The sequence below is a fragment of the Mus caroli genome, unplaced genomic scaffold (genome assembly GCF_978045245.1).
Source record: "Mus caroli unplaced genomic scaffold, Mus_caroli_1 scaffold_11, whole genome shotgun sequence".
NCBI lineage: Eukaryota > Metazoa > Chordata > Mammalia > Rodentia > Muridae > Mus > Mus caroli.
Genome location: NW_028227266.1, coordinates 74,027,244 through 74,053,312, shown reverse-complemented (window position 1 = coordinate 74,053,312; position 26,069 = coordinate 74,027,244). Strand labels below are relative to the sequence as shown.

Sequence of the window (26,069 nt, the reverse complement as noted above, 5' to 3'; positions counted from 1 at the left end):
TTGGACTAGGTGTGTGACTATGAGTGTGGGCTTTAAGACCCTCATCCTATCTGCCTAGAAGCCAGTATTCTGCTAGCAGCCTTCAGATGAAAATGTAGAACTCTCAGCTCTTCATGTACCATGTCTGCCTAGATGATAATGGACTGAACCTCTGATCCTGTAAGCCAGCTCCAATTAAATGTTGCCCTTTATAAGACTTGCCTTGGTCATGGTGTCTCTTCAGAGCAGTAAAACCCTGACTAAGAAAGAAGTAGTCCTATTCATTCCATTGCTTGGGCTCCAGTCTCTCTTTTAAGATAGTGGATAAGCTGTAATTCTGTCTCTCGGAGACAAACTCCCCTCCCCACCACACCATCCCTCAGGCCAGTGTCAGCCTTCAGCTTTGCCTTCTAGCAAGAGACAACTGAATATTCCAATTTTGGAGAGGTCATTGTTTCAATAGTCTGATAGACTATGTGTGCAAATATATCTTTAGAAATCTGTCCTGCCAGGACTGTTCATTCTTCCCAGAGCAGATAGAAACACTGACTGTCTGTAGTAAGTAATCTTTCCACATTAGAACATCTTCTTTTTTTTTTTTAAGATTTATTGTTATATGTAAGTACACTATAGTTCTCTTCAGACACACTGGAAGAGGTCAGATCTCATTACGGATGGTTGTGAGCCACGATGTGGTTGCTGGATTTGAACTCAGGACCTCTGGAAAAGCAGTCAGTGCTCTTAACCGCTGAGCCATCTCTCCAGCCCAGAACATCTTTTCTCTTTTCTTTTCTCTTTTCTCTTCTCTCTTCTCTTCTCTCTTCTCTTCCCTTTCCCTTTCCCTTTTCCTTTTCCTTTCCTTTCCTTTTCTTTTTCAAGACACGGTTTCTCTGGTTAGCCCTGGCTGTCCTGGAACTCACTCTGTAGACCAGGCTGGCCTTGAATTCAGAAATCCACCTGCCTCTGCCTCCCAAGTGCTGGGATTAAAGGCGTGCGCCACCACTGCCCGGCCAGCCCAGAACATCTTATCTTGATGGTCAGGGCTTTCTGCTATAGCTCTGGGCTCACTTTCCATCCTTTCTTACCAACCCAGACTCTTGCTTGCAACAGTGGGCAGCCTTCTACTCTGAAAGGCCAGCCTGATTTACATCCACTTTCCAGGTTTGCCAAGAGCAGTCTGCTTTGTCCCTAAACCCCAAACAAACATATTCATCAGGAAGCCAAAGCCCTGGGATCTGGAACCAAAGCCTCTCTTCTTGGGTAAACATTCTAGTCCTTCTCTAGAAATCCATGCCTTATCGGTCTGTAGGTTCTGTGGCAATAGCAAGAATCAGCCTCTCACCACCTCTCTAGCTTTGGCCACTGTAAGATGCAGCTTGCCCTTAGGGATTTGACCACCACCCTGACAGATTCCCTGCTGCTCCCGTATCCTCAATTCACAACTAAAATACACCCTCATGCTTTAACCACGTACTTGCTTTGTTGGTTTTGTGATCTTATTCTGCTGCCCAGGCTGGTCTAGCACTCAGCAATTTGTCTGCTTCAGCCTCCCAAGTGCTAGGATTATAGGTATGAACTTCCATGCCCAGGCAGATTGAGCCCTTTTTAATTTTTAAAGATTATTAGTAAAATGTTATTTATAAATTTTGTGTGTGTGTGTGTGTGTGTGTGAGAGAGAGAGAGACAGACAGACAGACAGAGACAGAGAGAGAGTGTGTGAGTGTGTGAGTGTGTGTGTGTGTGTCTTGCTCCTGAGGAGGCAGAAGAGGCGTTAGGTCCCCTGGAGCTGCTGGCATGACACCTTCCACCTTGCTACCTGATATGGTTGTTCGGAACTGAACCCAGGCCTTCTGTAAGAGCAGCAAGCACTCTTAACTGCTGCGTCATCTCTGCAGCCCACAGGTTGCTCTAAAACTGTTAGACTGCCTCACCCCTTGAGCACAGCATCTAACCGACTCTCCTGCTAATGTACAGAAGCCTGGGAGGGGCACATCCCTCTCCCCCACTCCTCAGTCTACATCACATGGCTCCTGCACTCTGGCCCTCACTGATTTCCTGCCTTTACCCACTGCCTGGGAAGTTCCAGGGACAGAGGTGTGTTACTGTCCCTCTCTTTATTAATCTTGCACCAGGGCCTCGCCTGGTGAGCCCATCACCTGATCTTCCCCTCCACACACCATCCCCAAACCCCAGGTCTAGTCTGGGGCCCATATCCAGTGCCTGGCCTAGTCTGGTCAGTCCTCAACACTCAGCTTTTGACCAGGAGGCACATTGTACCTGCCAGCACAGGCTCCCCTCCTACCACTTGACTTCATACCACACTGACGTATCTAACCTCCAGACCCAGTCCTACGGGCATATCTTGAGCTATGGCCAAGCCTGATGTATCTGTCTGATTCAATCCTATGCATATGCTCTCAGATTCCCAGGTAGAGCCTGGGTCTGCTCTACCCATATCACACCCAACTGCCAGGATTTGGCCATGACACATATCCTGCCTACCTGTCCAGCCCAGCCCAGCCCAGCCCAGCCCAGCCCAGCCCAGCCCAGCCCAGCCCAGCCCAGCCCAGCCCAGCCCAGCCCCACCCTCCACCACACAACTTTGGCCTGTGTCACAACCAACCTCCGGGACTAATGGGAGCTAATACATCTTACACTGCAGCCCAGCCTGGTGACTCCATATCTGACACAGAACAAACAAAAGAAGTCTGCATGCCCAGGCGTCATTGAAAAAACAAACACTATAAAAGATCAAGGGAGTATGTGCCCCTCCCCCAATCCACCAGTCCTGTAGAATTACTTAGATGAACCCAAGAGCATAGAACCTAAAAGAATACTCATAAGCTTCAAAGAAGTCAAGGAGTACAAAGATAACACAAGAAGCTCAATGAACTTAAAGAAAATGTAATAAAAGAATAAACATTGAGGGCTGGAGAGATGGTTCATCGGGTAAGAGGACTGACTGCTCTTCCAAAGGTTCTGAGTTCAAATCCAGGAACCACACGGTGGCTCACAACCATCCATAATGAGATCTGATGCCCTCTTCTGGTGTGTCTGAAGACAGCTACAGTGTACTCATATAAATAAAATAAATCTTAAAAAAACAGGTCTTACATGATCTTAAAATATTAAAAAAAAAACATTGAAATGATGCCCAAGAAAACACAAACATAATTCTGAATGAAATGACAATCTAGAATTTGAAAACAGAATCCAATAAAGAGAAATATTGAAGAGCACATAGGCTGGGATGAAGATGGAATTTAAATACCCCAACTAGAAAAATCAAGGGAAGCCCTTACAAGTAGAGTGGATCAAATAGGAGATAGAATATTAGGACTTGAAGATCCAGTAGAAGAATCAGAGCACACAAGCAAAGACTATGCAACACATACTTGGCGGGGTGAGGCAGGGCCGGGATGTGCAGGAACTATGGAATGCCATGCAAAGACTACATCTTCAGATTATACGTATGGATGAAGTAGAAGAGTCCTGTGTCAACGGAATAAACAGATTTTCAACAGGATCATAAAAGACTTCCTCAAACTAAGAGAAGACATACCCATACAGATGCAAGGAGTGCATAGAACATCAACTACGTGGGACCAGAAAAACTTCCCAGGGCATTTCACAGTTAAAACACTATGTAGACAACAGAGTATTGAAAATAGCTAAGGAAAACAATGTAAGTCATATAAAAAAGAATAACTTGGTTTTTCGAGACAGGGTTTACTCTGTATAGCCCTGGCTGTCTTGGAGGAAAGCTGCAGATGTGGCAGGACAATAGACTTTACCTAGGTCAGGAGACTCCACCCTAGGTGGGCTAACAACTGTGGCAAGCCAGGTCCAAGCCAGCCTGCTCAAGGTTGGGGGAAGGGCACAGAGGTTGGCTGAATAGATCAAGAAATAAAATCTGGGCCTAGAAAGATGGCCAAGAGGTTAAGAGCATTGATTTTTCTTTCAGAGGACCCACATGATGGCTAATAACTAACTCCAATTACAGGGGATCTGACAGCCTTTTCTGACATCCACGGGCACTGCACACATGTGGGCTACAGACATACATGGAAGCAAAATACCCATACACATAAAAGAAAGAAACTGGGCATGATGGCATGTGCCTTTAGATCCAGTACTTGGGAAACAGAGGCAGGTACTCTGTGAGTTAGAAGCCAGCTTGGTCAAGAGAGTGAGTTCCAGGAGAGTCAGGGCTAGAGAGAGACCTTGTCCCCCAAATAAGTAAATTAATAAAGCTCAAACTTAAAAGAATTTCCTCTTTCTGCTGTCTACAATAAACCCATATTACGATGCTTTAAAAATCAGGGATGGGGCCCACGAGCGGCAGTTGAGGAGCAGCGCTGAGGATCGGTTGAGGTGCTCTGCTAGGAGTTCAGCATGCGTGAGTATATCTCTATCAGCATGGGGCAGGCAGGTGTCCAGATTGGCAATGCCTGCTGGGAACTCTACTACCTTGAACACGGCATTCAGCCTGATGGTCAAATGCCAAGCGACAAAACCATTGGCGGCGTCAGGGACGACTTATTCAACACATTCTTTAGTGAGACTGAAGCTGGCAAGCATGTGCCCCGAGCAGTGTTTGTGGACCTGGAGCCAACTGTGGTTGATGAAGTGCGTACTGGAACCTACTGGCAGCTTTTCCACCCAAAGCAGCGGATCACTGGGAAGGAAGATGCTGACAACAATTAAGCCAGAGGTCGTTATACAATTGGCAAGGAGATTGTTGACCTGGTTCTGGACAGGATCTGAAAACTGCACGGGACTTCAGGGCTTCCTCATCTTCCACGGCTTTGGAGGTAGAACAGGGTCTGTGTTTGCATCTCTGCTGATGAAGCGGCTCTCGGTGGATTATGGCAAGAAGTCCAAGCTGGAGTTTGCCATTTACCCAGCCCCTCAGGTTTCTACAGCTGTCATGGAGCCTTACAACTCCATCCTGACCATGCACACAACACTGGAACATTCTGACTGTGCTTTCATGGTGGATAATGAAGCCATCTATGACATCTGCCTATGATATCTGCCAGTGCAGCCTGGATATTGAACGTCCCACATACACCAACCTCAATCGTCTGATTGGGCAGATTGTGTCATCCATCACAGCCTCCCTGAGGTTTGATGGCGCCCCGAATGTGGACTTAACAGAATTCCAGACTAACCTGGTGCCATATCCTCGCATCCACTTCCCACTGGCAACCTATGCCCCAGTCATCTCTGCTGAGAAGGCATACCATGAGCAGAGATCAGTGGCAGAGATCACCAATGCTTGCTTCGAGCCAGCCAATCAGATGGTCAAGTGTGACTCTCATCACAGCAAATACATGGCCTGCTGCATGTTGTACAGGGGGATGTCGTTCCCAAAGATATCAATGCGCTGTCGCCACCATCAAGACCAAGCTTGTAGATTGGTACCGGACTGGATTTAAGGTGGGCATTAACTACCAGCCTTCTACTGTGGTCCCTGGGGGAGACCTGGCCAAGGTACAGCGGGCCCTGTGCATGCTGAGCAATACCACTGCCATTGCAGAGTCCTGGGCCCACCTGGACCACAATTTTGACCTCATGTACGCCAAGCGGGTCTTTGTGCATTGGTATGTGGGAAAAGGCATGGAGGAAGGAGAGTTCTCAGAGGCCTGGGAGGACCTGACAGCACTGGAGAAGGATTATGAAGAGGTAGAGGTGGATTCCGTGGGAGCAGAGGCAGAAGGAGGGGAGGAATACTGAGCACATGGGTCTGGCTGGCAGCAGTCATTACATCTTCCCCACCATTAACACTAACGGATATGTTTACTTGTGAAAGTTTCTAAAAGGAAAAAGAAAAAAAAAGTCAGGGATCATCTTAAAGTGAAAGAGCAGAAAACAGTTCTCCAATTGAACGAATGGGAAGGTGGGCAGGCAGTGTTATCCTAATGTCATACTGCGTGGACTTCACATGAAAACTCATCAGAAGAAATAAAGAACCACACTTCACGCTAACCACAGGAACAGTTAAAGAGACATTACAGCCCTAAACATTAGTGCACCAAGCTCTGATGCATAGAACGTCACAAAAACTGCACTGTTGGGGTTAAAGATACAGATTCCCATCCTCTCAGTAGCAGGAGGTCAGGTCAATACTCCACTGTCCCAATAGACAGGCCATCTGAACAAAACCAGAAACATAAGAACCAAATGACATCATACAGCAAACAGACTTAGTACATCTCTACAGAATATTTTACTCAAGCCCCAAGCAATAGACATTCTACCCAGCAGCCCAAGGGAGTGGCCTTAAATGACCCACATCCTGGGACACAAATCTTAATGAATTTAGAAAAAAATTGAAATCACTCAGTATATATATACTACCTGAACACAATGTAATAAGACCAACAGAAGACAAATCTCTGGGTAAGGACTCAAACTCATGGAAATAAACTTATAATGATGCATGGGGTCAAAGAAATCAAGAAAAAAATTTTCTAGAACTGAAAAACCATACCTTGGAACACTCTAAAAGCAGCCATATGAGGGAGATGAGTAACTTTAAGTACCTACTTAAAACAAAACAAAACAAAACAAAACAAAACAAAACAAAACAAAACAAAACAAAACAGCTCCCAGTGGTGGTGGCATATGCTTTTAATCCCAGCACTTGGGAGGCAGAGGCAGGCAGATTTCTGAGTTGCAGGCCAGCCTGGTCTACAGAGTGTGTTCCAGGACAGCCAGGGCTACACAGAGAAACCCTGTCTCGAAAAACAAAACAAAACAAAACAAACAAACAAAAAGCAAGGCCAACAGCAAAACTGGCCACAAAACATGGGAACTCCCATTTTCCTAGCTGGGCTTAAGGTGCCAGCACATGTCTCTCAGCCCTGTATGGACCCTTACAACAGGGCTCAGCTTCTGGCTGTTTCTACTCCGATGAACCCCAACTTGAGTCTCTATGGCTACACAGGGCCCACACCAAGGAGGTGAGCCTTCGAGTGGACAAGTGAGTGCAGTGTTCACTGGGGTCACAGACACTAAACGGCAACTCCCTCTCAGACAGAACCAGCTCCAGGAAGCCCCCCGAACCTTGGGAAGTAGGGTGGAGAGCCTTGACCCTGCGACCCCAGGATACGGAAGACAGAGAAAGCCGGGAGCTCATGGGACCGACAGAGGCCAATCAGCTGTTGCCACCTACATGGAGAGGGTATAGTGAGGAGCAAGAGAAACTCCCATAGCTGAAGGAATTGGGGGAGAAATATGCCCCCAGCCCTCAGGACAGGAAGGGCAAGCAGTTTTTGGAACCAAAATACGGCTATTTTCACGGTAAAGATTGTAAGATGAGATGAGAGACTGCTTAATGTGTGTTGCACCATCGCAGGTACCACCAAGGTTTATTTCAAACTGCTCTATAACAAGTGTCCATGAGTTTTAACCCTTACCAAGTGGAAGCAATCCAATGTCAGACCTGCTTAAGATTCTGCTGTTCCTGTTCTCAAAAGAAAAGACACATTGATCTCCGAAGGTCACATTGCCAGGAGCTCTGTGGCCACTACAAAGGCAAGAAATCCTCTTGTAGTGTCTTTTTCAGCTTTAAATAAATCCGGTGACAACGGGTGCCAGGTGCTGTTTCTGGTTTGTACACGTGATGGTGGTGTAGTCCTCTGTGCAAGTTGGCACGAATAAATAAAATAAATACATATAAACCAGGAGAAGAAAGGGAAAAAAATCAAAAGGCTGGGTGTGGTGCTGTGCGCCTCTAATCCCAGCATCCAGGAGGCAGCAACAGAGTCAATAACTTAATCACCCAATGCCTGAGAGTCACTTTTGGTGTTCTGATCTCTTCCAAAGGGTCTGGGTCACTTCTCGGCTCCTTCTCTCCACAGCACACCTTGTCTCCTAGGCTTAAGCTGGCTCTGCGTGAAGGTGTTGCTGTTCTTAGTGGTCATGCCATGCTATTGTGTCATCAAGATCTGAGGGGTTTTCTGCTGCAGGTGGGCTGCACTTGCATCAACAGCTTCTCCTGGGCTCTCTTCCGGACTTTAGCTGCTCTCCATGACCCCTTCATGCCTTCAAAACCTGTATCATCTGGGAGGCTTTTACAGTACCAGGTTTGACTACCAGCACTTGGCTGCCTCTGGAGCACAGCTTTCTGTGTGTGCTGTCCCTGAGAAAGTCTTCCCAGATTTCACATCATCGATCCTGGTCTCTACGTGTGCTGTGCGTGTACCACATGTATGCAGGTGCTGGTCAAGGTCAGAGGGAATCAGATCCCCTGAAACGAGTTCCAGAAGGTTTTGAGCCACCTGATGTGGGAGCTGGGAAATGAAGCCAGACCCTTTGGAAGAGCAGAGATGTCTTTCCAGCCCCAATGCTGGTCTCTTCTTAGTCACCAATAATGTCTCAGCTCCAGCTGATCAGCCTCAATTGTCCCAGTAAAGCAAAGGCTATGTCAGTGGTGCTGCGTTCTTGTTAACCACAGTTCTCAGGCCCAGCTGACCAACACCATAGATTCTTAATTCAAAATATACAGTGGCCCGTATAAGAATCTTTGCTTCCCTTGGAAAGTTCACAATCCAGACCACCTCCATCTATCCTGCCCTCATCTTTATCCTCTTATATCTTTCAAGTTCTCACACCAGCTTACCAATGTGAGCACTCAAAAGTCCTTCCACATCAAGTCTGTCACAGCAATAGCCCACGAACCTCGTACCAGTTTCTGCTTTCATTAGGATCACAACTGCTGTGATGAGACACCATAACCCAGAGCAACGTGGAGAGGAAAGGGTTTATTTAGCTTACCTCTCCTGAATCAACAGTCCACTGAAGGAAGCCAAGGCCAGAACTCAAACCTGGCAGGAACCCGAGGCAGAGGCCACGGAGGAGTTTGCTCCTCATGGACTACTGAGCCTGCATTCTTAAAGAACCCAGGACCACGTGCCCAGGTGCTACCACTCACAGTGGGGTGAGCTTTCTTCCATTGATTACTAATTAAGAAAATGTTCTACCAGCTTGCCTACTGCCCGATCTCCTGGAGATATTTTCTCAGCTGAGGCTCCCTCTTCTCAAATGACTTCTCAGTGAGGTAGACATGAAACCAGCCTGCACACAGATGATATGAAAATGTAGACGAGAGACCGCAAAAAGTCTACCAGGCCATTCCTAGAAACAATTTGAGCAAAGTTATCAGGACACAGAATCAACTTGGAAACATCAGCAGCTTTTCTATCTGCCAGCCAACACGCCGAGAAAATAACTGAGGACACATTCTCATTCACCATGGTCTCAAAGAAAAGACAACATCTAGAAACAAACTGAACCAAGGAGCTGGGAAGACCTCTACTATGAAAACTTTAAGAGCTCTGAAGAGAGACATTGACAAAGACACCAGGAAATGGAGATGAAAAGATATCCCAGGCTTATGGATTGGAAGAATTAATATTGTGAAAATGACCATACAACCAAAAGCTATTTACAGATTCAATACAAACCCAATCAAAATCCCCATCTTATCCCCCCCCCCCCGAAATAGGGAAAAAGTATCCTAAAATTCATTTGGAACCATAAAAGAGCCTGGATAAGCCAAAGCAGCCCAGAGCAACAAGGACAATGCTGGAGAAATGATTACAGATTTTGAGACATATTATAGAGCCACTGTAATACAAATGGTGTGGTAGTGACGATATACTACAGAGCCACAGTAATACAAACAGTTTGGCACTGGCACAAAAATGGACATGCGGACCAGTGGAACAAAGTAGAAGACCCCAGTGTGGGTATACATTATAAATATAGCCATCCGATATTTCACAAAGATGCAAAAAAAAAAAAAATCATACCCTGCAGAAAAGACAGAATCTTAACAAATGCTGCTGGGGAAACTGGAAGTCCACATGTAATAGGATGAAATTAGACCTGTATCTATCACCCCACACAGAAATTAACTCCAGATGAATCAAAGATCTCCATGTAAAACCTAAACCTCAGAGACTGTTAGAAGAAAATGCGGGCAGTACCCTACAAGATATTGAAGTGGGAAAGGGCTGTCTGAATAGGACTCCATTTGCCCAGGAAATAGGTCTAACAGTTGGCAAATGGGACCTCATAGAACTTAGAAGTTTCTGCACACCGAAGGAAACATCAGATTGAAGTGAAAGTCTAAAAAGCAAGAGTGAATCCATGCCAGCTATAGATCTGACAGAGGATTGATATCGAAGGCTGGCGAGTTGGTTAAGTCACTGGCTGCTCTTCTAAGAGGTCCTGAGTTCAATTCCAAGCAACCATGGTGGCTCACAACCCTCTGTAATGGGATCCAATGCCCTATTCTGGTGTGTCTGAAGACAGTGTACGTGTATACATACATACATACGTACATACATACATACATAAAATAATAAATCTTAACAAAACAAACAAACAAGCAACAAAAAAAAAAACCTCTCAAAACACAGAGTCAAGAAAACAAGTCCATCATTCCAAAAGACTATGGAGCTGAACAGAGTTCCCAAAAGGAGAAATAAAAACGACTACAAAATGTCTCAAAAAAGTGTTCGTTATCCTTAGCATTTAGAACAATACATGTCAAAGCAGCTTTGAAGTTTACAACTGACAACAAATAAATGCTGTGGAGGATGGGGTGGAGGGGGAAGAGAGGGAGGAGGGAAGGAAGGGGAAGAGGATAGGAGGGGGAAGAGGGTGTGGAGAGTCTTTTGGGGTGCCACTTGGCAGGAGTCTGACATTGGCCAAGGACAAGGAAATGGGCTTCAGGCAGGAATCTGACACTGGTCATGACAGGGACATAAGCTCAGGCAGGAATCTGACATTAGGGCATGATAAGGAAGTAAGTTTCAGCAAGAATCTATCTTTAGGCTATAATAGGGAAGTAGGTGAAGGCAGGAAATTTAATCTTAGGGTGCAACAAAAGAAGTAGGCTTCAGGCAAGATTTTGGGCTTGGACTGGGAAGTGGGCTCAAGTATTTTGGTCATTATGACAAGCCCTTTTAAACAGCTGTCATGGGAATAATCATGGGACTTTGCTTTCTGCCTTGTTAGTTCCTTATTGGACTGCTCGCCCTTAATACTTGCATGTAATTAAAATGGTATAAAAAGTGGATTGGGAAAATTAAATTTGCCTTCAGTCTCAGAATTGACTGGGGTCATGCTACAATGTTGTCTAACTGTCCTTTTTCTTTTTAATCCTCATTCCCGTGCTGGAGAACCTGTTGACTGACTGAGTGGGCTTGGTCAGGAGCGGGAGGAAGGGAGGATGGGAGTCCCATCTACTGTTGGTGAATTTCAAACTGGTGCAGTGACTCTGGAAGTCAGTGTGGTGAGTGCTCCCAAAGCTAAAAATAAGTCTACCATACGATCCAGCTGTCATTCCTTACCACATGACCAAAGGACCCAACATCCTACTCCACAGACCCTTGCTCAGCCACATTCAGAGCCACCCTACTCACCATTGTTAGAATGTGGAAATAAATGTCCTTCAACTGATGGATCATGCAAATGGGGTACATACATATAATGTATATTACTGGACTGTAAAGAAAAACAAACTTTGCAGGTAAATGAATGGAACTAGAGAGGATTTTCTCCAGTGAGGAAACCCAGCACAGAAAGACAAATGCTGCATGTTTCTCTCATCTGTGGCTCCTGCCTCTGAATCCTCAGCTGTGAGTATACGGCCTGGAGCAATTGCAGAAGCCAGAGAGTAAAGGGGGACAGTGGGGGTTGGGGAAGGGGTGCTAGAGAGGGGAGTAGCAGGATGTATGTGATAGGAGGGGAAGTGGGTGACATGGTGGGGGAGGGGAGAACAATACAGAGGTGGGAGGGAGGGGAAAGAATAACACTAGAGATGTTTGAAAAACCATAAAGAACCATGCTACTTATTCACCTAAAATTTTATATATAATACAAACATGCACACACACAAATATGTGTATTTTAAGCCTCTTGGGCTGGCAATACTCCCAACAAGAGCTATAAACTAATAAAAACTTCAGGTACCAGGCATGAGAAACCCCCTTTCAAGTTGTTGGTTAGGTGTGTCCAAGAGACTTCCAAAACAAATACTGCTTTGCTCTTGCCTTTGGTTGCCTCCCAGAGTCAAAGGTGAGTCCCTATTACTGAAGACATCATGCACTTTGGACACAGGACTTGGAGGATGCAAGCTGGATCTGACTTAAACATGTCCTCCCTGAGGATTATCTTTCACAGTACGGTACAAAGATGTTATGTAACCTGCCAAGGGAGGAGCACAACCAATGATCCTACCCACCCTGTGACACCTATGAACTTCATCCATGACCAGGCTGTTAAGATATCCCCAAAGGTGCAACGTAGCACTCCTATCTTGATGATAACCAACAGGCATCTACTGGGGCTTAATGCTCACTTAACAGGAGGGAATGGTACCTGGTACTAAAAGGCTAGCCAGCTACCTGGGGCTTGTGAGGTCATGGATCTTGGAGGGGAACCTTCAATCCCTACCTTTTGAGACCAGCATTCTCCCTAACTGCATTCTCACTACTTATCCTTACATCAACACACAAATGTAGCTCTCATCACTCATCAGAGAAGCTTCTCTCGGCAGAAGAAAGAGACCATCACAGAAGAACACAACTGGTCCACATGTAGGGAATAACTGGCTGTGGGCTGCCCAGCCACCATGGTTGTAGATGCAAATCAACTCCTGCAGCCAAGGCTCAAGAAATGCTATGAAAGAAAGGGTGGAAAGATCTTAAGAGTCAGAGAAATAAAAAGTCTGTTGTGAGATTGTGTCTCCTACAAATGACAAAGAGGCCATACCCATGGTCTAACACCAATATGGCTGCCTAAACAAGACCCTATCAAGGATAATGGCAATATGTACACTAACTCGGAAATCTCATGGGGCCCCGTCCCCAGACAAAGGCAACTAAAGACTACTGAGAGCGGAGGAATTTAGTGCTCCAGAGGGATGAGCCCCGTAACTGGTTATCCAATACTAAGTGGTCAGCCCTGTAATCATATATATATATATATATATATATATATATATATATGAAACACAAAACAGTCTCTGCAGGATGTATTATATATATTAATATGTTTTATTATATAATGTATATGATATACAATATATTATAAATATATAATATGACATTAATATATATAATTGTATGTTAATATGTGTTATAAACACAATATAAATAAAACACAAATATATAAATACAACTATATAAAATAAAAATATTATATATAACAATAATATATATATTAAGAAAAAAGAAGAGGCCATACATTTGAAAGGGGTGCAGAGAGAGTAGGAGAGAAGAAAGGGAGAAGGGGAAATGATGTAACTATATTTTAATTAAAAAAAAAAAAAACAAGTCTGCTCTTACTGCAGCTGTGTGTACAACAGCACACCTTGTGTCCTTTCTGTGCCCTTTGCTGCTTGATTTTCCTTTCTAGCCCACAGTCACCGACATCACATACTTACAGACCATCTACCCTTCTAATTAGAGAGTAAGCTTCGACACAGGGCTTTGTTTACATAATCTCTCCACTGCCCAGGAGTGTCGGCCAAATGAGCCCTTGTGTGTACTAGCTGGATGAAGGCATGGAGGAGACTCGCTACATTCCTTCTCAGTCAGTGATTTGTTGGCATCACTGGGGTTTGCTTGTTGGAGGGACATCTTATAGGATTCATAGTTCTCAATTTTTTATAGTTTGTTGTTGTCCCAGAGGTTTTTTTTTGGGGGGGGGAGGGGGTGTATTTAGATATGACTCAGCAGAAGAGCAAGCTCTGAGTTGCAGTCCCAGAAGCAGTTAGAAATTCTGAGAAAACGTAAGCCTGCTCTGGCTGGTTTATTATCCTTAATTGCATTTTCAGTGTGGGTGCAGCTCAGGTTAGCGTTTTCGTTGCTTTTGAGTCAGCTGCTCCAAGGTTTTCCCAGCTCCTAGCGGATGACTGTACCTGTTAGGGTTGCACAATTAGTCTGTGACCTAGTTAAGACAGTGCAGTACAGTTTGTTTTCAAGAGTCTTGTGCTATCCCTGTGCATCATCTCCCTGTCACATGAGCCAAGCCCTGACTAAATGGTTAGCCAGAGACCCTTGGCAGAAGACCACTTAGGCTAGCCTTTCCCAAAGGGGACATTTCTCATGATCCAAGGATGGCTCTTTTAGGAGCCCTTCAATCTGGTCTGAGGCAGAATCAGAACCAGGCTGGGGGAGGGTCACAAGCTGCTGATTCTCATCTCTGTCCCTTTTCAGCCAAAGACTTCCGGATGGAGACAACTAGCAGCACTGGCTGGCCATAGCACCACAGATAGAATCCGTCAGCTCCATGAGAATCCTGTTGTCTGTCCATCCCTCTGGGAAGGGGAGAAGGAGAGGAGGACGGAAGGAGAGGCCCATTTTTCCATGGCCAGGAGGCAGTTACTATTTTCACAAAACCCTGCCCTTGGAAGTCAGCTTTTGAAGGGGAGAGCAAGGTAGGCAGGAGGGGTGTTTCTGTCTGACTGTCACCAAATGTGCCTATAATGTACAATAATGTGCTATGCAGCTTTGCTTTTTCAGTCATGTGTACCCAGAGTGGCCTTGAACTAGTGGGTCTCCCTGAGTCTCAGGTTCCCAAATGCTTTTCTCTATTGCATGCTCAACAGGCAGCTGTTCTGCAGGGTCGTGCTCTCCAGCTAGGCACACAGGGCTCCTCCAGGCATGGATGCTATTAAGTTATGGTTGTTGGGTTCATCAGGACAATCAATAGCTGTTTCAGTCAAGGGCCCTTGACTTTAGGGCACCTTTGATGTTAGAAACTTGATGTGAGTTTCACTTTTCCCTAAGAGCCACCATGTGGTTGCTGGGAATTGAACTCAGGACCTCTGGAAGAGCAGTCAGTGCTCTTAGACACTGAGCCATCTCTCCAGCCCCCTGGCTTGGGTTCTTGAAATCTCAAAGCCCATCCCCAGTGACACAGCTCCTCCAACAAGGCCACACCTCCTAATCCTTTCAAATAGCGCCAGTCTGTGGCGACCAACCATTCATATATGAGCCTACAAGGACCATTCTTATTCAAATTACAGCTGCCCACTCTTGCTGTTTCCCTCTTCCCTCCAGGAAGCCTCTTCTGCTTCCTTATCCCATGCACTCCATTACCCTCTCTTTCCCTCCCCATGCCGGTGTCAGGGTCCACACCCACGCACATACAAGGTTGCAGTTCTTATGTGCTACTCCTTCTGCATGACTTCGTTTCTTTCCTCACTCAAGTAGCAATCTCCTGCGTAGGCATCAGAGCTTGGTTGTCTGCTCTTCAGCATTTGGATTTTGGGGCTTTTATTGACAAATATATATATATATATACAAATACATATGTGTGTGTGTAATTTCTGTTGGAAGCATGCGCTCAATTCTCTTGTGTATATGTGTAGGCATAGCATTGCTAGGTCCCATGAGAACACTTTAGGAAGTGCTACACTCTTACACTCTTCTGGACACTCTGCATTGGAGCACGGGTTCCAATTTCTCCACATTCTCTCCAGCACGGCCCTCCACCCTACACAAAATAAATTAATTAATAAATCAGTGAGTGTAATTTTTAAGAGCTATGCCTAGATGGCTTTACTAGTGAATTCTACCAAAGGACTAGTAGCAAGTCCTTCACAAACTCTTCCAAAAACATAAAGGATAGTCCCTCAACTCGTTCTATGGAAAGATACCCTACCAAGATGGGATATTTGCAAGCCATATGTCTAGAAAGAGATCTGTTTCTAAAGCATGAATCCCAAAACATAATCATTAAAAAAAAAGCAAACTGATTGGAAAGTGAAGGAACCGGGACGCTCACTCCCCAAAGATTAAAGATACAAACAACCGATTCATGTGAAAGTTCTCCTGCGCGTGGAGAGCCTCTAGGAAAGTAGACCTCAAAGCCATTAGGAGCTCATGTTTTACATCCAGTGGGGAGGCTGTAGTTAGGAAGACAGGCAAGTGCTGGAGAGACTGTGGAGAGATTGGAACCCTTGCTCCAATGCAGAGTGTCCAGAAGAGTGTAAGAGGATGCTCTAGCATGTATGTGGAAATCAGGGGACAACTTTTGGGAGTTGGTTTTTCTCCCTCCGCTGCGTGGTTTCTGGATATGGAACTTCAGGCTTGGCAGCAGGAGCCCTTAACCACTGAGCAATCTCACTGGCGTGGGCCTGATGTTTTGTGGGAATTTTTGAAACCAGTTAGTTATTAGCAGGTTGATTTTTTTTTTGTGTCTGAAGCTAAGGCAGACTTCTGACTTGGTTTGTTCCTGGGGGGGGGGGGGGATAACCAAGTATTCTAACACTACTTACTAAATAATCCAGCGTTCCTCACCATGGTAAATGCGTGCACATACATTAGTTTTGCTCCTGACTTTTCTCCTGACAAGGCATAAAGGCTATTTGCTTTATCAGAGGCCCACATGCCATAGCCTTGAGAAATTCTTCATCCTCTTGGCATGTGAAGTTTGGAAAGAGGGGACCAGGACAGGGACTGTGACTTTCCTACCATCGTTGTTCAGGCTGAGCTGAGGTCTGCACGAGTCCTCCACACACTCTCCATTCTCTGCTCACAGGGCTGGGAGCACATCCTTGCACACTCAGTGCCCAGCATAGCTCAGGGAACCAAGTCTCACCCAGCCCAGTTCTCTGGTCCGCTCTTACTCTGGTGTGTCTCCGGACTTTGGAGTCTCCCTTGCCCCACTGGGCCTATCTGTTTCCTGCCTCTCCCTGAATTCATCGTGCTCTCAGACCTTGGACTTGACCTTATTTTAGTGTCTATCTCTCAGCCCTTGAGAACAGTGAGTCCTGAACCTCACTGGGATCCAGGACATTATCCTGTCAACAGCTCTCAGCCCTCCAGCTCATGTCTCTGCTTATCCCCGAACAATATGTTCTCCCCTCCCACAGTTGCTCACGATATGGTCTGGACATGTCTTCCCCGGCCTCAGCACCCTGGAGATGTGATCCTATGCTCACCCCTGAAGCACCCCTTTCTCTTGTGACTAGTAAGTAAGACAAAAGCTTCCAAAGCCGTGGGAATGCATGGGAGCAGGAGGGAAGAGCGTTGAAAGGGGCCGGGGTAGCCACACAGGGCAGCTACATGCAGAGACCAGAGGAGGCACAGGCTTGCAGTGGTCAGGTTAATCAAGAAAATGCCCCACAGCCTTGCCCACAGGCCAATCTGATGGAGGCATTGTCTCAACTTAGCCTTAGCTTGTATCAAGTTCACACACACACACACACACACACACACAAACCCTAACCAGAACAACTGGACCACATAAAAGATAACTGGTGACTTCATTGGGTATTGCCTCGGCATTGTCTGCCTGCCCATGCACTTAGCCCTGGCTCCATCCACACAGAAGGATTTCATAGGTGATGCCATATTTTCTCTTGTGTTCCCTCTGCCTGGGCTTCTCCACCCTTCAGGTTCCCCTCTGCCCTTCTTCACAAGCTCGATTGCCACCTCTGGCAGGAAGTCCTCTCTGACACGCTGGGCTTGGTGGCTCCTCCTATCTTCTCATGGCATCTATGTATTGTATAAGTTTGGCTATCCCCCAGTCCTCTGGTCAGGTCTTACTCCATTTTTCTTGCACAACTGCCAAGAAGCTAGTGGTTGCCACACAGTTGGTGTCTACCCAGCCTCCTGCTGCCCACATACATAGATACTAACAGGCCAAGTGTCACGCCATGAGCCCAGACATCTCTTGGGGCTTTCTGTAGGCCATGCTTGACAGTAGTGTAATTCCCTGGCCTCTGCATCTCTCCTGAGGTAATCCTGTATCAGATGTCTCCTCTGTTTCCTCATCTCTCAGGTGTTCACACCGGGAAGGGTAGCTTGGGGCTGGTTTCTCTGGTTAGATTGTTAACCTTCCAAGGGTAGGGACCTGCTTTCTCCCTGGCTAGCTGGGCCCAACTCTTGCTGTAGTTTTACTGATTTTAGGGAAAATGGGATTTTATACTTTTAGTTACCAGTGAGACAGGCATTGGATATCAAAAGCTTTCGAACCACTCTTACTAAATTTAGGTGTGTCCGGCAATTATGCAAGATTCACCCTTCACACTGTACAACTCCTTCTATCCCATTTGAAGGCCAGGTGCCCCCTGGTGGAAGAACACAGTCTGTTCTGAAAAAAAAAAAAAAAACAGGCAAACTACACCTGGCAGGGAGGCTTTCCGGGGACCACAAGGCTGATTACCGTTTTAATATGTGTAATAATATATATCATCTTGTTCCTGATAATAAACTGTGCTTTCTCACATCATAGAATTTAGCAATTGTAGTGAATTATGATAAGGGTCAATAAAGAAGTCACCACAATCCCCACCCTCCACAGAGCCAAGCATGGAATTTTTAGTGTATTTTTTTCCCAGTTCTTTCTTCCTCATGTGTGTGTCTGTCTCTGTATATATGTGAGTGACTTGGTGTGTGTATATGTATGTACGTGTCTCTGTGTATGTGCATATATGTGTTTCTCTCTTGTGTATATGTGTGTGTCTGTGTGTATTTCTGTATATGTTTATGTGTGTATCTGTTTCTCTGTGTATATGTGTGCATGTATGTATCTTTGTCTCTGTGTATATGTGTATGTATATGTATTTGTATATGTATGCATATATATGAATGTATGTGTATATGTATGTGTATGCAGATACATGTGTGTATATCTGTATGTATATATATGTGAATATATGTGTATATGTGTATGTATGTGTATTGATATGCGTGTGTGTACCTGTGTTCATATGTGTATATATATGTATATATATATATATATATATATATATATATATGATTGTATGTGTGTATATGTATGTGTATGCATATGTGTGTGTGTGTGCCAGAGATGGAGGTCATGTGCCTTGCCCTCTCACTTTGTTTTTAAGGCAGGCTCTCACTGCCCTGGACCTTGCTGATTTGACTAGACTGACTGGCTGCAAGTCTCAAGGCTCCTCTGTCTCCACCTCCTCAGGGCTGAGATGATAGGTATACAAACTCAGGTTCTCCTGCTTGCAAGGTCAGCCCTTTAATGACTTGGTTATCACTCCAACCCCTTGGTTCTTTTTCTATGAAAATACAAGAAGTTGGCTGTACACTACTCTATTGCAAGGTGTACACCACCCTCTTGCAATGTACTCAATAAAATAGTCTCAAAGGAAATATAGGAAATATACAAGCAATTCACATAGGTGTCTGAATGCAGCACCGACATTAACCTACAAGTTTAAAGTTGAGATGACTCCTCCACGGACGACTGAGCCGATGGCCTGGAAGCCTGTTGCCCCAGTTGGTCTGAAACTTGCCCTCACCTGCCTTAGAGCATCTACTGCTGTGACAAAACACCATGACCATAAACAAATCAAGGAAAGGGGTTTATTTTAGTTGTAGTATAACTACAACTCTCAGGTCATATTCTATCACAGGAGGAAGTCAGGGCAGGATCCTGGAGGCAGGAGCTGGAGCAGAGGCTGGAGGGATGCTGCTTTCTGACCTGCTTCTCCTTGATTGCTCAGCCTGCTTTCTCATGCTACTCAGAACCCCCTTGCTAGGGTTGGTTGGCTCCACCCATAGTGCACTGGACACATCAGTCACCCATCAAGAAAACCAGCTTGCCCACAGGCTAGTCTAGAGGGAGCATCTTCTCAGTTGAGATACCCTCTTCCTAAAGGACCCTAGAGTGTGCCAAGTGCATGTCTGCATCCCCATGCTGTGGCTTTTCATTTTTACCGTACTAACTGCCTTCCCTACCATCCGCCTTCCTTATTGTCTGAGTTCATTGTGTCTTGAGGGCAGTGGGTTAAAGGGTAAATAGATGCTGACCGCTCTGCCTGGTATACTATATATCCTGCTTAGAATCTTTATTCTAAATGAAGACAACACCAAATGGGGCTTACTGTATTTAAGAATCTTCAAAGGTCTCGGAGAGCCTGGGAACTCTAAAATGGGCCTGTTACCTCAAACAACGAACGGCTAGTTTCCAGCAGCCTACAGCCCAGGTCTCGTTCCCATCTAGGGACACTGGCTGGTTCTAGTCTGGGTCAAGATTTATAGTGTGAACCTGGCAGGACTGGTCACACTGGCAATAAGCTGTAGAATGCCACATGGCTCTAACCACCAAGGAGCTTGCAGGAGAAGCTGGGCTGCTTATGTAGAAATGAGAAGTGAAGTTATAGTCAATATGAGAGTGGCCATACGTTCACAACGGTTGAAGCGCAATGAAAGGCATGTGAAGAGTCACCTCTATTTTTAATAAGTTTGTATTTTGTCCGTGATAAAGTCCTAAGTGTGACAAAGTAAAATGTTGCTGTACCCACTTTCATCCCGTGCAGGGCAGGGAGGCTAATAACACTTTTAAACGGCAGCATGGGACTGAAGTGTCCCCAAGGATCTACTTCACACTGTGTTAAATATATTTTTAAAAATTGTTATGTAGGCTGGGAGTTTATAAGTTTGAGCATGGGCTGGTGAGATGGCTTACTGGGTAAGAGCACTGACTGCTCTTCAGAAGGTCCTGAGTTCAAATCCCAGCCGGAGCAAGTAGGGACTGAGCGAGTGGGGCCGACTGGAGCGAGCAGAAGTCCTAAAAATTCAATTCCCAACAACCACATGAAGGCTCACAACCATTTATATAGCTACAGTGTACTCATACATTAAATAAATAAATAAAAAATTTTTAAAAAGTTTGAGCATAAAGAATTTTGAATCATAAAATCAAACTGCAAGGACCTATTATATAAATGTAAACGGATAAGCCTGCCGGTTAATCTTCACTGTCAACGTGACAGGATTTGGAGTTGCCTAGGCAACAGCTCTGGGGATGTCAATGACCGTGTTTCCACCATGCATATGGATGGCATCATCTCATGGGTCAGGATCCCAAATGCTATATATTTTTGAGATGGGGAGGAGGGGTGTCTTACTATGTAGCCTTGGCTAGCCCAGAACTTGCTATGTAGACCAGGCTAACCTCAAACTCAACAGAAGTCTGTCTGTCTCTGCCACACAAGAGCTGGGATTAAAGATATGCACCATTATACCCAGCCAAAATTATCTTATGTGTATGAGTGTCTCACCTGTATGTATGTTTCTGCATCACGTGTGCCTATGGAAGCAGCTCTAGGATTCCCTAGAATTGGAGTTACTGATGGTTGTAAGTCATCATGTAGGTACTGGGAATCAAACCCTGGTCCCTAGGAAGAACAGCTAGTAGTGCTCTTGCCTGCTGAGTCCTCTCTCTAGCTTATCCAGATGGATAAAAGCGGGGAGGAGGGGTAGCTAACAGCACACCAGCACTGATCTCTTGTCTACTTACTGGCTCAGCGGTTAAGGCACTGGATGCTCTTCCAGAGGTCCAGAATTCAATTCCCAGCAACCACATGGTGACTCACAACCATCTGTAATGAGCTCTAGTGCCCTTTTCTGGCACACAAGTGTACATGCAGACAGGGAACTCATATATATATATCTTTAAAAATATGATTTATGAATATAGTAAGTAATGAAAAATTATAGCTTTAGTGGGTGAAAACCTGAGACTGAGAGAGAATTTAAATTCTGGTTAAAGAAAAGAAGCCACTAGGCAGTGGTAGTAGTGTATACCTTTAATCCCAGCAATTGGATCTCTGGGACTTGGAGGCCAGCCTGGTTTACAGAGCAAGTTCCAGGATAGCCAAGACAACACAGAGAGAACCTGTTTCAAAAATCCAACCCCCCCAAAAGCCACAAGAACCCCCACCCCCAGCAATGATAGGGTGTTCCTACCTCAGGATTCCCTTGTTCTATCCTCTAGGAGCAGATAAAAGGCAAAGTAATTACCTACGGGACTCTAAAATACTGTGTCTGTGGGCCAGAAGACATAGGTGACCTGTATACTTCCATCAACTATCCAGGTGGCTGGGGAGGTCAACACTTGCAGCAAGGAAAGACACCATTGCAGTTGCCCAGGCTGTGTGACCCCGCCCCAAAAGGGACAGGAGCCAGAGCTACTCAGGCCTTTTCCTCAAGTCTGCAGGACCTGCTGGAAGGCCATGTGGGAGAGCACGGAAACATGGAGTATTTAGGACAGCATACATCTCTCCCACTTACCCTGGTCCTTGTTATCTTTTGGCTCTTTACGCATCCCCTTCCTCCTTCTTAAGGGTCAGGCCCTGGGCTCAAGCAGATGAGCCTCTGTGGTGACAGGCCTCTGAGGGTAATTGCCCCTCTAGAGGGATGCTCAGAGTTACAGGAAAGCAGCTTCAAAAATATAAATAGCTGCAGTAAAGACTGTAGTCAGAGCTGTGACACACAGCAAACCCAGTTTCTTTCTTCTTGACTTCTGAGAAATAGTCTTTGCCATCGAATAGCAGGTTGGCCTCTGGTGGGGGACACTCCAGTTCCTAGAAGGGAACAGAGGATACAAAGATCCTGGGAGGGTGGGTAATGTCTCCACCCTCCTTTATCTGACCTGCTTTTATTCATTAGGAGATAGAATTTCCTAGCCAAACCAGGCCCTTTTTGGATGTGCAATTGGCTAAATACACATCTTTTAAATTGGATTTGCTCTTGCACAAAGCCTGTTGTTTTGTGGGTGTGTCTATGGAAACATAGTATCACACTCATGCTGAAATGCAGTTCTTCCCAGAAAGCTTCACCATCTGGGTTTCACTGCACCTCCCCTGCCTGCCACGTTGTCCTTGTGATAACTGCCACTCCATTCCACCAGCGAGCTCCAGCGGAAATTAAACAAACCTTAAGAGATGGAAGGAAGGAAATTAGATAGCACAAGGGGAGTCCAGCATCTAAATAAGAGAAATTGTAGGAGAGAAAGCAGGGGAAGGAATCAAGATGCTCTCTCAGGCTGGAGAGATGGCTCAGTGGTTAAGAGCACTGACTGCTCTTCCAGAGGTCTCGAGTTCAAATCCCAGCAACCACATGGTGGCTCACAACCATCCATAATGAGATCTGATGCCCTCTTCCGGGGTTTCTGAAGACAGCTACAGTGTACTTACATATAATATATATATATATATATATATATATATATATATATATATATATATATATATTTAAAGATGCTCTCTCAGGACAGCAGACCAGATGAGCCCAGATTGAAATATTTCCTCTGCCTTGAGTGGGATGCATGAAAATACCCACTCACAACTGTAAAGCTTCAAAATCTATGTCAAATAGAGGGTTCTGCATGTTTCTGGAGAGAGAGAAAACAGACCCCCTCCCATCAGCATGTTGGGAAATCTCTGAAAACTAGAAGTGGTAAGGTGTCTATAAATACTAACAGGAAGCACGGAACACTCTAGAATGTACATTTGGATGAGATGTTAATCCTAAGTAGTATAAGACATTCACATATGCGAGGCTTTAAGCAGTCTCCTTTCCTCTTACTCCTGGTCAGGAAGCTGCTGGCGATGTGCATCAGTAAAACGTGGGCTACAGACAAAAAGGAGCAAGGATGGAAATGGGAGCCCCCCACACGAGGACAGGTGGTGGACACTGAAGAGACTCTGGGAGATGGTGACTGGGTACCTGGCACAGAGGATAAGGACAGCCTCTGTGTGGATAGTGTGAGTGGTGTGAACGGGCTAGGAGACCTTGCAGCATCACGTGTGAGCAACCTGGTGGAAATGAGCGTCTACAGAAGAGATTTACACAACTACCAGAGAACTTAAACTTAAAGTCATGGTTGGTGAGATGGCTCAGCAGTTAAGAGGGCTGACTGCTCTTCCGAAGGTCCTGAGTTCAAATCCCAGCAACCACATGGTGGCTCACGATCATCTGTAATGAAATCTCTTCTGGAGTGTCTGAAGACAGCTACAGTGTACTTACATATAATAAATAAATAAATCTTTAAAAAAAACCTTAAAGTCATTAAAAAGTTTATACAAAACCAGCCCCAAACTAACCAAGTAAGAAAGATTAAAGTAATTATTAACTCAGAGAAATAATGTATGAGAAAGAAATAACCTTATCTGATTACACGGTTCAGTTCAGAGTAGCATAAGAACTTGGAAAGGAGATAATGAACCCTGATGGAGCTAAAGTTATGATATAATTACGTTGGGTGGGGCTAGTGGATGGCAAGGGATGGGTTTGGAGTGGAAAGATAAAGATAATGTCTTAAACTGAAAATCAAGACAACCTTAAGTATCTTAAAATGTAATTGAAAAATTAAATCTGGTCTGGGTCAAAGAAACTGATTAGGCTCAAATGGAGCAGGGTTTATCATTCAACTGTAGGTTACGTAGTAAAGTCAAACCCCTGGAGGCACAGCCCTGCCTTCACATTAGAGCCCCGTGGGGGACTCTGAGAGTCCATTCACACCATGCTCACTTGAGCCAACAAATCACTGAGACTGGCAGATGGAGGTGTCCAGAGTTAAAAGCACATCAGGAGTGTGTAATGTGGCAGTCTGCTGAGTCGAACAGAACCTAAGGAAAGAGTTCTAAATTTAACTCTTCATTTAATCATTCATTTTTAGTTTTGAGACATAGGCTATCTACGCAGCCCAGGGTAGTTTTTAACTCACTGCCTCAGCCTCTGTAATACTGAGACATAGATGTGGGCCAGTATTCCATGCTCAGATCCATCTCCTTGTTAAAATAATCATTAATACTAGTGTTTTAGAAGACAGGGCTTTGGGGCTGGAGAGATAGTTTGGTGGTTAAGAGCACTGGCTGCTCTTCCAGAGGTGCTGAGTTCAATTCCCAGCAACCACATGGTGGCTCACAACCATCTGTAATGGGATCTGGTGCCCTCTTGTGTGTCTGAAGACAGCTACAGTACATACAAGCACATAAATCAATAATTCTTTTTTAAAAATAGAAGACAGGACCTCATGTGTCTTAGGCTGACCTTAAACTCCCAGTGGAGTTTAGAATAACCTTGAACTTCTGATCTTCCTGCCTCAGCCTTCTGTGATTTCGGTGTGTACCACCACACCCAGTTTGTGTGGATGACTGAACAAGAAGCTCTGTGCATCCTCTGCTACACCTCCATGACCCCTGGCTTCATCTTTATGTATTATTATCAATTATTTTAAAAGATACTTGTGTATGATGTCTATGTGTGTGTGTGGACTTGTACATGAGATGAAGCACTTGTGGAAGTCAGAGTCTTTCTACCTTGTTTGAGGCAAGGCCTCTTGTTTTGCAAAGTTCAGACTCCAGGCTTGTTGGCCAACTAGCTTCTGGGAATTCTCCCGTCTCTGCTTCCTATCTTGAGTCAGAATGCTGGATATCCAGACACACACGTCACCACATTTGGCTTTTATGTGGGTTCTGGGGAGGTCAGCAGTCTGAACTTAGGTCAGCAGGCTGGATGATAAGGGCTTTTATCCAATGAGCCACCAGATGGGCTCCTCACCTGTATGTTCAATTCTACCGAACGCACCCCTTGAGAGGCATAGCTACAAAATACAAATGGGATGGAGAGCCGGCTCAGTGGATGCAGGCTCTTACTGGTAACCCTGATTCCTGGAACCACATAAAGTGAGGTGAAAGGGGAAAGCAACTCCACAACACTGACCTCTGACCTCCACATGTGTGCTGTGACATTTGTCCCTCAGCCCCATCCAGTTAACATACACAATAATAATAAATACAAACTTTAAAAAGAAGAAAAATGGACCGGAAAGATGCCTTGGCTGTGAAGAGTTTTTGCTGCTCTTACAGAGGATGGAAGTTTGGTTGCAGTAGCTTACAACTGCCTATAACTCCTGCTTCAGGGAATCCAACGCCCTCTTATTGTTCCCACGGGCTCCCACATACATATGTGCACCCAGATACAGACACACATAAATAAAAATAAAGACAAGATCTTAAAACCCCACAAACCGATACTTTGGGCAGAGCCTGTAACAAAAGCTGATTGGTATGAAGGCCTCAGGGCAGGAAGCGCCAAGCAATGGCTTCACTAAAGCTCTGCTTGGCTGCAGAGAGGGGCAAAAGACTTAACATGAGCCTCTGGCCTTGTCTAGGAGAGGACTCTGCTTTCTAGCTGGTACCACCATGTGGGCACACGGGGCTGCATGATATCTGAGAAGCCAAGGAGGCAGAAATCATCTGCATTTTAAAGAGTTGTGTTTCCCAGATCTGG

General features: G+C 45.2%; 2 pseudogenes; both read left to right on the top strand.

The window, feature by feature from the left end:
• Nucleotides 1-4,343: 4,343 nt before the first annotated feature.
• On the top strand, nt 4,344-5,718 carry LOC110301957 (tubulin alpha-3 chain-like; annotated as a pseudogene).
• Nucleotides 5,719-6,783: 1,065 nt separating this feature from the next.
• LOC110301067 (protein ZAR1-like pseudogene) lies at nt 6,784-7,562 on the top strand (annotated as a pseudogene).
• The last annotated feature ends 18,507 nt before the right edge of the window (nt 7,563-26,069 follow it).